Raw genomic sequence first — 16,787 nt, 5'->3', positions numbered from 1 at the left:
CACTCATGCCCTCTTGGCGCCTGGCGCCGCCTCCTCAGCGTTGTTTTCAACTGTCCCGGCGCCTGCGCTGTTATCTTATGCCTTGGGCATGCGCAGTTAGCGCTGCCCGTCTTCTGACATCATTTGATGTCTTGCTGACTGCGCCTGTGTGGCCACGCTGCCAGAGATCCCGCCCCGCAGTGTGAATAAATCAGAAGACACTGCTGTCAGCACGACATCAAATGATGTCAGAAGACGGGCAGCGCTAACTGCGCATGCCCAAGGCATAAGATAACAGCGCAGGCACCGGGACAGTTGTAAACAATGCTGAGGAGGCGGCGCCAAGAGGGCATGAATGACGGCGGTGCTGCGTCTGCATTAAAGGGGGAAAGACCTGCCCCTAGGACTATTTCAATGTTTTTTGGACAAATTGCAAAATCGATTATTTCTGCAGTTACAGCACCAAGAACTAAAAGAGCCACCTTGTCAGAATGCAACATTAGTGCTGCACAAGGTGGCTGTTTTAGTTATAAACGCCTGGGGGAGTGACAGGTTCCCTTTAAGGACTGTCAATGGAGTCGTACATGACACGTTTAAAAATGTGTGCATTGATCTTCATCTTTTGGAAAATGATTCCCAATGGGAAGACGGTATAACGGATGCAATCGGTTTCCAAATACCCTACCAACTTCGTGAATTATTTGCTAAAATTTGTGTATATGGGGAACCAGCTAAACCATTGGCATTATGGCAAAAATATAAAACCGAATTTATGGAGGCTTACATCAGGCGGTATACTCCAGAAATTGCTGAGCAACTGGCTCTTTTTGATATTAATGAAGTGCTCTTAAGCAATAAAAAGTCCTGTGCTGACTATGGATTGCCAACTGCAGTAAATGTTCCAGATGAAATTCTGGGACAACTGAATTATGCTGTAATAGAGCAGGAGGCTGAGCAATTAAAAGCTATGCTTAATGAAGCTCAGAAATCAGCTTTTGTTGCAATTATGCAAGCAGTCAATGCTGCATCACAGCCAGACGACACTAGCTCACACTGTTTTTTTCTGGACGGCCCAGGAGGCAGTGGGAAGACATTTTTGTACAGCTGGTTCACTGCAAGCAGAAAATAATTCTATTTGCTCAGTAGCCTCCACTGGATTGGCGACTACATTACTACAAAATGATAAACAAAAAGAGAAGGGAGTACCAGACGACCCGTATAAAATATATCAAATATTTATTAATAATTAAATAAGAAAGTAACATCAAATACATAATTTAATATAAGACATTATTGTATGGACAAGCAAATAATATAAAGAAAGGTACAGACAAAAAATTGACACAGTTGCACATCTATACACAGCCCCCTGAGGAAGCCCACGCGAAACGCGCGTTGGGGCTGCATAATTTGACCAGTGCACGGACATAATCTGGGTGAGATACTAACTGCTATACTTGATACATACTGTCTAAATTATCTGGGTAGTCATTGTAGGGTATTAGTGATTATGATAATGTGGCTTTTGAGTACATTGAAAAGACCCAGCATATCTTGATGGTGCTGCAGTTTATATACTATAGGTATTGAGAACCCCGGTCCTATTCTATAGATGTGCAACTGTGTCAATTTTTTGTCTGTACCTTTCATTATATTATTTGCTGGTCCATACAATAATGTCTTATATAAAATTATGTATTTGATGTAACTTTTTCTTATTTAAATATTAATAAATATTTGATATATTTTATACGGGTCGTCTGGTACTCCTTTCTCTTTTTGTTTATAATTTTACCTTGGAGTATGTTTTATGCCTGTTTTTACAGAGCTATTCTTTATTAATTTTTCTGGGTGTTCTTGTTTATTACTACAAAATGGTAGCACCTACCATTCCAAGTTTGGCCTTGGAATTACAACAAATGAGACCACAGTGTTAAAAATTAAGCCAACCTCACTTCAAGCAAAGGAGCTTAGGGAGTCATCTGTCGTTATTTGGGACGAAGTAACAATGACTCCCTGTTTTAATATGAACGCTGTGGATAATTTGTTCCCAGACATATGTGGAAAAAAAGACCATTTGGTGGAAAAGTTTTCATAAATGGCGGTGACTTTCGTCAAACCCTACCAATAGTGGAAGGTGGAAAAAAAACAACAAATTGTACAGTCCACCATTAAATACTCAAAATCCTGGAATCGGTTTTCACGGTTCCAGTTACAACAGAATATGAAAACGTCTCAGGACGAAGTTGAGTACAACTCATGATTACTGAAAATTGGCAATGGAGAGTTGTCAAATGTATATGGTCTACTGTTGTGAATTCTGCTTTTGGGCTCCCTCCGGTGGTTGTAGGTGGTAATGCAGTTGCCCCTGATTTGCAGCCCTGGTCAGGTGTATCTGCTGATTGCAGTTCTGACTGGGGTATTTAGGCGTGCAGGATTCATTTGTCCTTGCCAGTTGTCAATTGTTCTTGGGAGGTTATGGACCTCTGCCTGGTTCCTCCTGCCTTTCTGCCAAATCAGCAAAGATAAGTGTCTGGGTTTTTTTTTCCTGTGGCACACATGCTGTGTGCTTCACAATTCAGTGCTATTCTTTGTGTTTTCTTGTCCAGCTTTGATTGTGTCAGTATTTTCTCAGTCTTGTTGGATTCTCTGGAGTGGCAGATATACATTCCATGTCTTTAGTTAGATTGTGGAACTTTTTGTATTATCTGCTGTGGATATTTTTGGAAGGGTTTTAATACTGACCGCCTAGTAATCTGTCCTATCCTTTCCTTTTTAGCTAGAGTGGCCTCTTTTGCTAAATCCTGTTTCTACCTGCGTGTGTCTATTCTTCTCCTACTCACAGTCATTATTCGTGGGGGGCTGCCTATCCTTTGGGGGTCTGCTCTGAGGCAAGGTAGCATTCCTATTTCCCTCTATAGGGGTATTTAGTCCTCCGGCTGTGTCGAGGTGTCTAGGTTCGTGTTAGGCACACCCCACGGCTACTTCTAGTTGCGGTGTTAGTTCAGGATTGCGGTCAGTACAGGTTCCACCGACTCCAGAGAAAGTTTCATGCGGCTCCAAGGTCACCGGATCATAACAGTCTACCAGAAGACACAATTGAAATCCTGAATTCTTTTATTGAAGAGGGTGATTTAATTACAGCTATTTTTGGCGACTCAATTGAGATTACCGATGCAATGGTAGAAGCAATTGCCAATAAAGCAATTCTTACGCCATTGAATGATGACGTTCACACCTTGAACAACAAAATTCTTAGTCAAGTTCAAGGTGAACACTCAACATATCGCTCCGTCGACACAATTGCGGAAGAGGAGGGTGTGATTCTCACAGATTACCCTGTAGAGTTTCTTAACTCTTTGAATCCCACTGGGATGCCTCCTCATGAACTAAAGCTGAAACCAGGAGCTGTAATTATGCTCCTGCGTAATCTTATCAGAAAGTGCGGCCTTTGTAATGGCACAAGGCTTTATGTGAAAAGCTTAAAAGCAAACGTTATTCATGCCGTTGCTTTAAATGAAAAAGCAAAGGGTCAGACAGTTCTTATTCCAAGAATTGACATGATTTCCAAAGATAAAAACTTGCCAGTCTAGATGCGACGGGGTCATTTTCCTGTCATGTTGGCTTTTGCAATGACCATCAATAAAACTCAGGGACAGTCCTTGGATTTTGTTGAATTTATTTGCCTCTCCCAGTGTTTTCACACGGGCAGTTATATGTTTCTCCAGGGGAAGGAAAAGCCAACAAATAAGGGTCAAAATATTTGAGACACAGAAACAAGGTAAACGTATTCCTAACGTTGACAAATGGTTTACTGTCAACTGTGTCTACAAAGAAGTCTTTTATTAAGCTTTTTAACAATTGTAAAAGCAAAAAAATGTTGTACATAAAAGCGGGACTAACTCCTAGCCGCGGTCTGCGGACCAAACATTGGGCACGGGCAGGGCCTTGGGGACAGATCCCAAGTGCACTCAACCATGTGAAATAGCTTACGCTCAGGAATACTGAGGAATAGCGCTATCGGATAGCTCTACCTGTTCATTTCCTTTAGGAATAGGGCTATGGGATAGCGGTACCCATTTACTTTCTTCATGGATAGAGCTTTCGGATAGCTCTACCCGAACAGTATTAACTACAGAGCTTTTTCATACACAAGGTAGGAGTGGCAGGAGAGGTACATCAGGTATTTGTTTGCTATTAGTCAGCACATACGCCAAAGGAAAAAAAAACATGTTCCAGCTCCATGGTAAAATTCAGGCGTTATATCTCTATTAAATCCTGTTTAACCCCTTCCCGACATGCGCCATACTAGTACTGCGCTGCCGGCACTGCATTAGTGCCAGCCGCAGTACTAGTACGGCGCCCCGATCACCGCGGTCTCACGCTGAGCGCCGCGGTGATCGGGTGCGGGTGTCAGCTGTATATGACAGCTGACACCCCGCAGCAATGCCCATGATCGGCGCTATCGCCGATCGCGGGCATTTAACCCCTCTGATGCCGCTGTCAATAGTGACAGCGGCATAGAGGGGGATCGCGCAGGGACGGGGGCTCCCTGCGCTCTCCCACCGGAGCAGCGCGATGAGATCGCGCTGCTGCGGTGACCTGGAAGGAGTCCCCAGATCCAAGATGGCCGCGGGACTCCTTCCGGGTCATGAGATGACCCTGCTTGCCGGCGTCTGCTGAGAATTCCTCATAGCAGGCGCCGGCAAGCCTCTGCAATGTGCCTGTCAGATCGGTGATCTGACAGAGTGCTGTGCACACTGTCAGATCACCGATCTGTGATGTCCCCCCCTGGGACAAAGTAAAAAAGTAAAAAAAAAATTTCCACATGTGTAAAAAAAAAAAAAAAAATATTCCCATAAATACATTTCTTTATCTAAATAAAAAAAAAAAATCACACAATAAAAGTACACATATTTGGTATCGCCGCGTCCGTAATGACCCCACCTATAAAACTATATCACTAGTTAACCCCTTCAGTGAACACCGTAAAAAAAAAAAAAAAACGAGGCAAAAAACAATGCTTTATTCTCATACCGCCAAACAAAAAGTGGAATAACACGCGATCAAAAAGACGGATATAAATAACCATGGTACCGCTGAAAACGTCATCTTGTCCCGCAAAAAAAAGCCGCCTCACAGCATCATCAGCAGAAAAATAAAAAAGTTATAGCTCTCAGAATAAAGTGATGCAAAAACAATTATTTTTTTATCTAAAATAATTTTTAATTGTGTAAAAGCGCCAAAACATAAAAAAATTACATAAATGAGGTATCGCTGTAATCGTACTGACCCGAAGAATAAAACTGCTTTATCCTTTTTACCAAACGCGGAACGGTATAAACGCCCCCCCTAAAAGAATTTCAGGAATTGCTGGTTTTTGTTCATTCCGCCTCCCAAAAAACGGAATATCAAAAAATGTCATGTGCCCGAAAATGGTACCAATAAAAACGTCAACTCGTCCCGCAAAAAACAAGATCTCACATGACTCTGTGGACCAAAATATGGAAAAATTATAGCTCTCAAAATGTGGTGATGCAAAAACTATTTTTTGCAATAAAAAGCGTCTTTTAGTGTGTGACGGCTCTCCAACCATAAAAATCCGCTAAAAAACGCTATAAAAGTAAATCAAATCCCCCTTCATCACCCCCTTAGTTAGGGAAAAATAATAAAATTTTAAAAAATATATTTATTTCCATTTTCCTGTTAAGCTACTTTCACACTAGCGTCGGTACGGGGCCGTCGCGCTGCGTCGGCCCGACATACCGACGCATACTGTGCAAGTGCCGCACAACGGGGGCAGCGGATGCTGTTTTTCCACGCATCCGCTGCCCCATTATGAGGTGCGGGGAGGTGGGGGCGGAGTTCCAGCCGCGCATGCGCGGTCGGAAATGGTGTACCGTCGTCACAAAAAAAGTTACATGTAACGTTTTTTGCTGCCGGAGGTCCGCCACAACACGACGCAACCGTCGCACGACGGTTGCGACGTGTGTCAATACGTCGCAATGCGTCGCTAATGTTAGTCTATGGGGAAAAAACGCATCCTGCAGATGACTTTGCAGGATGCGTTTTTTCGCCAAAACGACGCATTGCGACGTATGCAAAAAAACGCTAGTGTGAAAGTAGCGCTAGGGTTAGGACTAGGGTTGGGGTTAGGGCTGGGGTTAGGGTTGGGGTTAGGGTTTCAGTTAGAATTGGGGAGTTTTCACTGTTTAGGCACATCAGGGGCTCTCCAAACGCGACATGGCGTCCGATCTCAATTCCAGCCAATTCTGCTTTGAAAAACTAAAACAGTGCTCCTTCCCTTCCGAGTTCTCCTGTGCGCCTAAACAGTGGTTCCCCCCAACATATGGGGTATCAGTGTTCTCAGGACAAGTTGGACAAAAACTTTTGGGGTCCAATTTGTCCTGTTACCCTTGGGAAAATAAAAACGTGGGGGCTAAAATATCATTTTCGTGGAAAAAAAAAATGATTTATTTTCACGGCTCTGCGTGATAAACTGTAGTGAAACACTTGTTGGTTCAAAGTTCTCACAACACATCTAGATAAGTTCCCTGGGGGGTCTAGTTTCCAATATGGGGTCACTTGTGGGGTGTTTCTACTGTTTGGGTACATCAGGGGCTTTGCAAATGCAACATGACACCTGCAGACCAATCCATCTAAGTCTGCAATTCAAACGGCGCTCCTTACCTTCCGAGCTCTGCCGTGCGCCCAAACAGTGGTTCCCCCCCATATATGGGGTATCAGCGTACTCAGGAGAAATTGGACAACAACTTTTGTGGTCCAATTTCTCCTGTTACCCTTGGGAAAAAAAAATTGCGGGCTAAAACATCATTTTGTGGAAAGAAAAAATGATTTTTTAATTTTCACAGCGCTACATTCTAAACTTTAGTGAAACAATTGGGGGTTAAAAGTGCTCACCACACATCTAGATAAGTTCCTTAGGGGGTTTTCTTTCCAAAATGGCGTCACTTGTGGGGGTTTCCACTGTTTAGGCACGTCAGGGGCTCTCCAAACACGACATGGGTTCCGATCTCAATTCCAGCCAATTTTGCATTGAAAAGTCAAATGGCGCTCCTTCCCTTCTGAGCTCTGCCATGCGCCCAAACAGTGGTTTATCCCCACATATGAAGTATCAGCGTACTCAGGACAAATTGTACAACAACTTTTGGGGTCCAATTTATCCTGTTACCCTTGGGAAAATAAAAAATTTGGGGCAAAAAGATCATTTTTTGTGAAAATTAATATGAATTTTTTTTTACGGCTCTACATTATAAACTTCTGTGAAGCACTTGGAGGTTCAAAGTGCTCACCACACATCTAGATTAGTTCCTTAGAGGGTCTACTTTCCAAAATGGTGTCACTTGTGGGGGTTTCCACTGTTTAGGCACATCAGGGGCTCTCCAATTGCGACATGGGTTCCGATCTCAATTCCAGCAAATCTTGCATTGAAAAGTCAAATGGCGCTCCTTCCCTTCCGAGCTCTGCCATGTGCCCAATCAATGGTTTACCCCAACATGTGGGGTATCGGCGTACTCAGGACAAATTGTACAACGACTTTTTTGGTCCAATTTCTCCTGTTACCCTTGGTAAAATAAAACAAATTGGATCTGAAGTAAAAATTTTGTGAAAAAAAAGTTGAATGTTCAATTTTTTTTAAACATTCCAAAAATTCCTGTGAAGCACCTGAAGGGTTAATAAACTTTTTGAATATGGTTTTGAGTACCTTGAGGGGTGCAGTTTTTAGAATGGTGTCACTTTTGGGCATTTTCTGTCATATAGACCCCTCAAAGTCACTTCAAGTGTGAGGTGGTCCGTAAAAAAATGGTTTTGCAAATTTTGTTGCAAAAATGAGAAATCACTGGTCAACTTTTAACCCTTATAACTCCCTAACAAAAAAAAAATGTTTCCAAAATTGTGCTGATGTAAAGCAGACATGTGGGAAATGTTGTTTATTAACTATATTATGAGATATAACTCTCTAGTTTAAGGGCATAAAAACTAAAAGTTTGAAAATTGCTAAATTTTCATAATTTTCGACAAATTTTTGTTTTTTTTCACAAATAAATGCAAGTCATATCGAAGAAGTATTACCACTATCATGAAGTACAGTATGTCTCGAGAAAACATTGTCAGAATCACCAGGATCCGTTGAAGCGTTTTAGAGTTATGACCTCATAAAGTGACAGTGGTCAGAATTCTAAAAATTGGCCGTGTCACTTAGGTGAAAACAGGCTTTGGGGTGAAGGGGTTGAAAACCATGGCTGTAAAGCTCTCCACAGGCACACAGGACAACGAGCGACGCGTTTCGATCCAAGCGGATCTTTATCCAAGCTACAAATGTGAATGCACACTAACACTATATAGAAACTAACAACAAATGAAATTTCTACAAGCAATCACATGACATATCAGATGATATATCGAAGGTCCTGAATATCTGAATCAAAAACAATTGTGAATAGCAACAAAAAAAGGACTCAAAACATTAAAAACATGATAAACCACACAATTAAACATTAATAGTAATACATCAGTTCATTACGTTTGTTTAATCTCATTGGAGATCGTGTATTTAAATAATATATCCAAAAAGCATCACGAGTGTGGAGACGCCGATTGACGTCACCACCCCACAAGGCTCTGTTCACACGTTCAGTACCATAAACCTGAAAAAACTTGGTACTTCGATCATGCTGCGTGATAAAATGTTAAGATGCTGCCGATGCACTGCGGGTTGAATTACCCATATGTACTATATCATACAAATGTTCAGTAATGCGAACCTTCAATTTCCACGAAGTACACCCGATATAAGAAAGCTGACATGCAGTACAATCAATGTTATACACTACAAATGTAGTGTTGCAATTGATATACTGTTTTATATTAAGTGTCCGCGAATTATCTGAATTATTGAAAATTTTAGTAACGAAAGCGCAAGTTTTGCAATGATTTGAACCACATTTATAAAAACCATTATAATGAAGCCACGTTTCATCTTTCCTCGTTTTTGTGTGATACATGCTGGGAGAAATCCTGTTCCCGATAATGGGAGCTCTCCTCGATACTATGTTGACACCTGTGTTCAGAATTTTGTATAAACTCTCATCTTCATGCAAAATTGGGAGAAATCTGTTGATAACCTCCTTTATTTGGTTAAACTGAGGACTAAATTGAAAACAGACAGAAGGTCTTTTGGTTAATTTATTACGGAAATCAAAAGAAGAATTTCCCTCCTTGCACGAAATGCGATCCTCACGTTTCTTATGGGTCAGAATTTTCTGCGCTCTATTAAGAGTCCAGGAAGGGTAGCTGCGGCGTCTTAATTTGTCAGACACTCTGTTGATCTCTAGATGAAGGTCCAAATCCCTGCTACAATTACGCTTCACTCTGATAAATTCCCCCACACGAGCACATACGCCAGTCTGGTGCATGGGTACACCCCATTGCGAGGTCAGTCTGCTGCATGGTTACACCCCATTGCGTGGTTCGCAATCACAGCGTGCGCCCTAAGGGCGCGCAATCACTCGTATCTTCTTAAATGCGTTGTCAGGTTCTTCCTTTTAATATAAAGTGTTCCATGGCTGTTGTAAAAGAAAAATTAAATATATAATCACCTACCAGACAGGAGCAGTTCCGCCGGACCTCTGCCTCTGTCTCCTGCGGGTCTCCTGGCTGCTTTTTCTAGAAGGGGACTTTACTCCAGCCTTCATATTCCATCTGAACTGGAATAAAAAAAATATTCCTGTATTTGGCACCATCCATCTTCCCCTCGACTCGAACCATTTTCCATGTCAGTCCTGCCGAAAAATATCCACACTGCATAAGGCTGATACCACCATGTTTCACTGTGGGGATGTGTTCTCGGGGTGATGATGTTTGTTGGTTTGGTGCCAGACATAGCATTCACCTTGGTGGCAAAAAACTTAAATTTGGGACTCATCTGACAACAGCACCTTCCTCCTCCATACATTTGGGGAGTCTCCCACATGTCTTTTGACAAGCTCAAAACGAGCGTTATAATAAAGTATGTAAGTAAAGGCTTCTTTTTGACCACTCTTCCATAAAGGCCACCTCTATGGCATGTACGGCTTCTTGTAGTCGTATGGACAGATACTCCAGTCTCTGCTTGGGAATGCTGAATCTCTTTTAAGGTTACCTTTGATCTTTGTGCTGTCTCTGATTAATGCCCTACTTGACCTGGTGGAGCGTTTTGGTGGCCAATCCTCTCTTGGCAGGTTGTGATACCATGTTATTTCCGTTTGATGATGAGGTATTTGATGATGCAATCCTGACTTGTGCTTCTCAACAACTTTGTCCCTGACTTGTTTGGAAATCCTGTTGGTCTTCATGGTTTTGTTTGGTTAGTGGTGCCTCTTGCTTAATGGTATTGCAGATTCTGTGGCCATTCAGAAAAGGTGTGTATATACTGACAGACCATGTGACACTTAGATTTCATACAGGGGGACATCCTTTCACTAAGTATGGGACTTATGAAGGTAATTGCTTGCACTAGAAATTTTTAGGGGCTTCCTAGCAAAAGGGATGAATACATATGCACAAGACAATTTTTATTTTATCCCACACATTTGATTTTTGCGTATATTTTTGAGCTAGCACAGTGAGTGCTCACGGTGCTTGCGGGGATCTCACAGACGTCCCCGCACCTCAGCCCGGCTGGGACCGGAGCTCAGTGACCGGAGGTGACCTCTATCACATCACCCCCGGTCATTGAAGCTCCGCTTCCAAGCAGCTCATTCACCAGTGGTTTTCAGCCGGGACGCTCGCATCTTAGCACCGTCCAGGTTGAAAACTGTATATGCCCCAGATATGGATTATGTGGAACACAACGACGGACAGGTATGGGTATATTGTTGTTTTTTTATTTTACTTTTATTACAGGTGATCGAGGGCTTCGCTTGGGTTAGGCATTTTAATCAGTATGGTTTAATTAAGAATAATAAAAGGAGTCTGTGTCATAAAAGAGTTTATTCTGGCTGTATCTTTATTTAACATTACAACTATAGGATTACTAATAGATAGGTGTCTTATAGATGCTTCTCCATTACTAAGCTGTGAGCTTGATGTCACCGGTGACATCAACCCCACAACTATTACCCCACTTGCCACCGCTACAGAGCAAGTGGGAAGAGTTAGGCAAATCCCATATGACGTACTATCCCGTCGAGGTGGGGTGGGCTTTAATTCCCACCGACGGGATAGTACGTCATAGCGATCGGCCGCGCTCACGGGCGGAGCGCGGCGGATCACGGCTGGGTGTTAGCTGACTCGCAGCTGACATCCGGCACTATGTGCCAGGAGTGGTCACGGACCGCCCTGTTGTGAATTCTGCTCTTGGGCTCCCTCCGGTGGTTGTTGGTGGTAGTGCAGTTGTCTTGGGGTTGTAATCTGGGCAGGTGTTTCTGCTGATTGCAGATCTATTAGGTATTTAGGTGTGCAGGATCCATGAGTCCATGCCAGTTGTCCATTGTACTTGGAGGGATTGCATCTCTCTCTGGCTCCTCATGCCCTGCTGCCAATTCATCTAAGATAAGTGTCTGGTTTTTTGTCTCTGTGCACACATGCAGTGTGCTTTGCAATTCAGTGCAAATTGTTTTTTTGTCCAGCTTAGACTTTGTTTGGATTTTTCAGTCATGCTGGATTCTCAGGAGATGCAGATATACTTTCTATGTCTTTAGTTAGATGTAGAATATTTGTATTATCTGCTGTGGATATTTTTAGGATTTTAAAACTGATCGCTTAGAATTCTGTCCTATCCTTTTCTATTTAGCTAGAAGTGCCTCTTTTGCTAAATCCTCTTTTTCTGTCTGCGTGTGTTTTTCCTCTTATACTCACAGTCAATATTTGTGGGGGGCTGCCTATCCTTTGGGGTTCTGCTCTGAGGCAAGATAGAATTCCCATTTCTATCTATAGGGGTATTTAGTCCTCCGGCTGTGTCGAGGTGTCTAGGACGTGTTAGGTACATCCCACGGCTACTTCTAGTTGCGGTGTTAGTTTAGGGTTTGCGGTCAGTACAGGTTCCACCTACTCCTGAGAAAGTCTCTCATGCGGCTCCAAGGTCACCGAATCATAACACCGCCCCCGGCACACTGCGATCAAACATGATCGCAGTGTTCCGGCAGTATAGGGAAGCATCGCGCAGGGGCTCCCTGAGGGCTTCCCTAAGACCCCGGGAGCAACGCGATGTGATCGCATTGCTCCGAGCGTCTGTTACCTCCTATCCCTGCAAGCCTCGGATCCAAAATGACCGCGGGGCTGCATCCGGGTCCTGCAGAGATTACTTCCGGGTCCAGAGCAGGCGCTGGTAAGCCTGCAGCACTGCAAGTCAGATCGCTGATCTGACAGAGTGCTGTGCAAACTGTCAGATCAGCGATCTGTGATATACCCCCCTGGGACAAAGTAAAAAAGTAAAAAAAAAAAAAAAAATACTAAATAAAGAAAAAAAAAATATTATTCCCATAAATACATTTCTTTATCTAAATAATAAAAAAAACAATAAAAGTACACATATTTAGAATCGCCGCGTCCGTAACGACCCAATCTATAAAACTATCCCACTAGTTAACCCCTTCAGTGAACACCGTAAGAAAAATAAAAAGAGGCAAAAAACAACGCTTTATTATACCGCCGAACAAAAAGTGGAATAACATGCAATCAAAATGACGGATATAAATAACCATGGTACCGCTGAAAACGTCATCTTGTCCCGCAAAAAACGAGCTGCCATACACCATCATAAGCAAAAAAATAAAAAAGTTATAGTCCTCAGAATAAAGCGATGCCAAAATAATTTTTTCTATAAAATAGCTTTTATCGTATAAAAGCGCCAAAACATAAAAAAATGATATAAATGAAAAATTGCTGTAATCGTACTGACCCGAAGAATAAAACTGCTTTATCAATTTTACCAAACGTGGAACGGTATAAACGCCTCCCCCAAAAGAAATTCATGAATAGCTGGTTTTTGGTCATTCTGCCTCACAAAAATCGGAATAAAAAGCGATCAAAAACTGTCACGTGTCTGAAAATGTTAACAATGAAAACGTCAACTCGTCCCGCAAAAAACAAGACCTCACATGACTCTGTGGACCAAAATATGGAAAAATTATAGGTCTCAAAATGTGAAGACGCAAAAACTTTTTTGCTATAAAAAGCGTCTTTTAGTGTGTGACAGCTGCCAATCATAAAAATCCGCTATAAAAAACGCTATAAAAGTAAATCAAACCCCCCTTCATCACCCCCTTAGTTAGGGAAAAATAATAAAATAAAAAAAATGTTTTTATTTCCATTTTCCCATTAGGGTTAGGGCTAGGGTTAGGGTTAGGGTTGGAGCTAAAGTTAGGGATAGGGTTGGGGCTAAAGTTAGGGTTGGGGCTAAAGTTAGGCTTAGGGTTGGGGCTAAAGTTAGGGTTAGGGTTGGGGCTAAGGTTAGGGTTTGGATTTCATTTACGGTTGGGATTAGGGTTGGGATTAGAGATAGGGGTGTGTCAGTGTTAGGGGTGTGGTTAGGGTTACCATTGGGATTAGGATTAGGGGTGTGTTTGTATTAGGGTTTCAGGTAGAATTGGGGAGTTTCCACTGTTCAGGCACATCAGGGGCTCTCCAAACGCGACATGGCGTCCGATCTCCATTCCAGCCAATTCTGCGTTGAAACAGTAAAACAGTGCTCCTACCCTTCCGAGCTCTCCCGTGCGCCCAAACAGGGGTTTACCCCAACATATGGGGTATCAGCGTACTCGGGACAAATTGGACAAGAACTTTTGGGGTCCAAGTTCTCTTGTTATCCTTGGGAAAATAAATATTTGGGGGGCTAAAAATAATTTTTGTGGGGAAAAAAGGATTTTTTATTTTCACGGCTCTGCGTTGTAAACTGTAGTGAAACACTTGGGGGTTCAAAGCTCTGAAAACACATCTAGATAAGTTCCTTGGGAGGTCTAGTTTCCAATATGGGGTCACTTGTGGGGGGTTTCTACTGTTTGGGTACATCAGGGGCTCTGCAAATGCAACGTGACGCCTGCAGGCCAATCCATCTAAGTCTGCATTCCAAATGGCGCTCCTTCCCTTCTGAGCTCTGCCATGCGCCCAAACAGTGGTTCCCCCCCACATACGGGGTATCAGCATACTCAGGACAAATTGGACAACAACTTTTGGGGTCCAATTTCTCCTGTTACCTTTGGGAAAATACAAAACTGGGGGCTAAAAAATCATTTTTGTGAAAAAAAATATATATATATTTTCACGGCTCTGCGTTATAAACTGTAGTGAAACACTTGGGGGTTCAAAGCTCTGAAAACACATCTAGATAAGTTCCTTAGGGGGTCTACTTTCCAAAATGGTGTCACTTGTGGGGGGGTTTCAATGTTTAGGCACATCAGGGGCTCTCCAAATGCAACATGGCGTCCCATCTTAATTCCAGTCAATTTTGCATTGAGAAGTAAAATGGCGCTCCTTCCCTTCCGAGCTCTGCTATGCGCACAAACAGTGGTTTACCCCCACATATGGGGTATCTTCGTACTCAGGACAAATTGCACCACAACTTTTGTGGTCTAATTTCTTCTCTTACCCTTGGGAAAATAAAAAATTGGGGGCGAAAAGATCATTTTTGTGAAAAAATGTTTTGTTTTTTTTACGGCTCTGCATTATAAACTTCTGTGAAGCACTTGGTGGGTCAATGTGCTCACCACACATCTAGATAAGTTCCTTAGGGGGTCTACTTTCCAAAATGGTGTCACTTGTGGGGGGTTTCAATGTTTCGGCACATCAGGGGCTTTCCAAACGCAACATGGCGTCCCATCTCAATTCCAGTCAATTTTGCATTGAAAAGTAAAATGGCGCTCCTTTCCTTCCGAGCTCTGCCATGCGCCCAAACAGTGGTTTACCCCCACATATGGGATATCAGCGTACTCAGGACAAATTGTACAACAACTTTTGGGGTTCATTTTCTGTTACCCTTGGTAAAATAAAACAAATTGGAGCTGAAATAAATTTTGTGTGAAAAAAAGTTAAAATGTTCATTTTTATTTAAACATTCCAAAAATTCCTGTAAAACACCTGAAGGGTTAATAAACTTCTTGAATGTGGTTTTGAGCACCGTGAGGGGTGCAGTTTTTAGAATGGTGTCACGCTTGGGTATTTTCTATCATATAGACGCCTCAAAATGACTTCAAATGAGATGTTGTCCCTACAAAAAAAATGGTGTTGTAAAAATGAGAAATTTCTGGTCAACGTCTAACCCTTATAACTCCCTAACAAAAAAAAATTTTGGTTCCAAAATTGTGCTGATGTAAAGTAGACATGTGGGAAATGTTACTTTGTAATTATTTTGTGTGACATATCTCTGTGATTTAATTGCATAAAAATTCAAAGTTGGAAAATTGCGAAATTTTCAAAATTTTCGCCAAATTTCCATTTTTTTTCACAAATAAACGCAGGTAATATCAAAGAAATTTTACCACTATCATGAAGTACAGTATGTCACGAGAAAACAAAGCCAGAATCACCGGGATCCGTTGAAGCGTTCCAGAGTTGTTCCAGAGTTATAACCTCATAAAGGGACAGTGGTCAGAATTGTAAAAATTGGCCCGGTCATTAACGTGCAAACCACCCTCGGGGCTTAAGGGGTTAAGTTGTGGGTGTAATGTGAAAAAAAATGTGAAAAGGTTCACGGCTTATGAATACTTTTTAGTGCATTGTAGTTAGAAGCATTTGAGATAAATATGTCAATATCACAAAGTATTCGTGTTTTTAACTTTCTAAATCTGATTTTGAGAGCATCTGTCATAATGCAGGGCATTTATTGTTAATGCATCTATTGTATGTCTAACCAAGGTAAAGTGATTGAGTTCATCCATTTGTTATCCAATGTGTATAAAAATGAATGTTTCTGAGCCCTCTCAGCTAATCAGTTGTGCTGAAGGGTTCTCATGTGGCAGTAGCTTCTTTCTCTGTAAACTCAATACTTACTGATGCCAGATTAGAGAACTATTTAATGGATTATTTACGATTTTGTATATTGTGTAACTTCAGTATCTATGCATCAATAGTACTGTACTTAAAGAACATGCATGGAGTGTCAGTGTGATTGCTTGACCACTAACTAGTCCATTCTAATGTGGGACATTTTTGCGGTGGTGATCTCAGCAGTAGTAGAAGCCAATTATGTGTGGTTTAATGTTCATCACTGATTCAATTTATACCACTTTTTAGATTTTCATTCATATGTTTTTATTAATTCTTTACTGAATACTATGATATCAAATAAGTGAAAACATGGCACACTGCTCACATTAAAGTTTTCAACCCTTACATTAAAGCAAACAAGCAAACCTCTGAAATCCTACCACCTTTCTTGTCTTATCAGTTGGATTGACTGTAGAATTTAAGTGGTTAAAGTACTGTTAGTGACAGGTTTTGGCATAACTCAGTCACCACCCTGCCGCATGCAGCAAACATGTAAGGTGGATGTCGGGAACATGTTTTTCTATCATACAAACCCAAGAGTCCAGAGTTATAAATTTAAATTTTAAAGATTTGTCCTATAGTTTCACATTTAACCCAGTAGTGTATCTAGGTCATCACCATAGTACGTGGTTCATATATACTCTTGGGTTTCATAACGGTCATCTATGTAAAGAAAAAAAATGGTGTTCTGCACAAACATTGAGTCATACATTGAGATCAATAAAATGAGGTTTTGACAATACCCCTTATTTTTTATTTTCCTTTGCAAATTCTGGTCTATCCTCCCGTTCTTGTACCCACTTCAACCAGGCCTCAGTGAAGGT

General features: G+C 41.8%; 1 protein-coding gene across 3 annotated transcripts in view; it reads left to right on the top strand.

The window, feature by feature from the left end:
• FIG4 (FIG4 phosphoinositide 5-phosphatase) overlaps positions 1 to 16,787 on the top strand; it is a 613,672-nt gene that overhangs the window by 163,356 nt on the left and 433,529 nt on the right. The window lies entirely within an intron of this gene.

This window comes from Ranitomeya variabilis, chromosome 2, assembly GCF_051348905.1.
Source record: "Ranitomeya variabilis isolate aRanVar5 chromosome 2, aRanVar5.hap1, whole genome shotgun sequence".
NCBI classification, from domain to species: domain Eukaryota; kingdom Metazoa; phylum Chordata; class Amphibia; order Anura; family Dendrobatidae; genus Ranitomeya; species Ranitomeya variabilis.
This window is presented reverse-complemented; position numbering and strand designations above follow the sequence as displayed.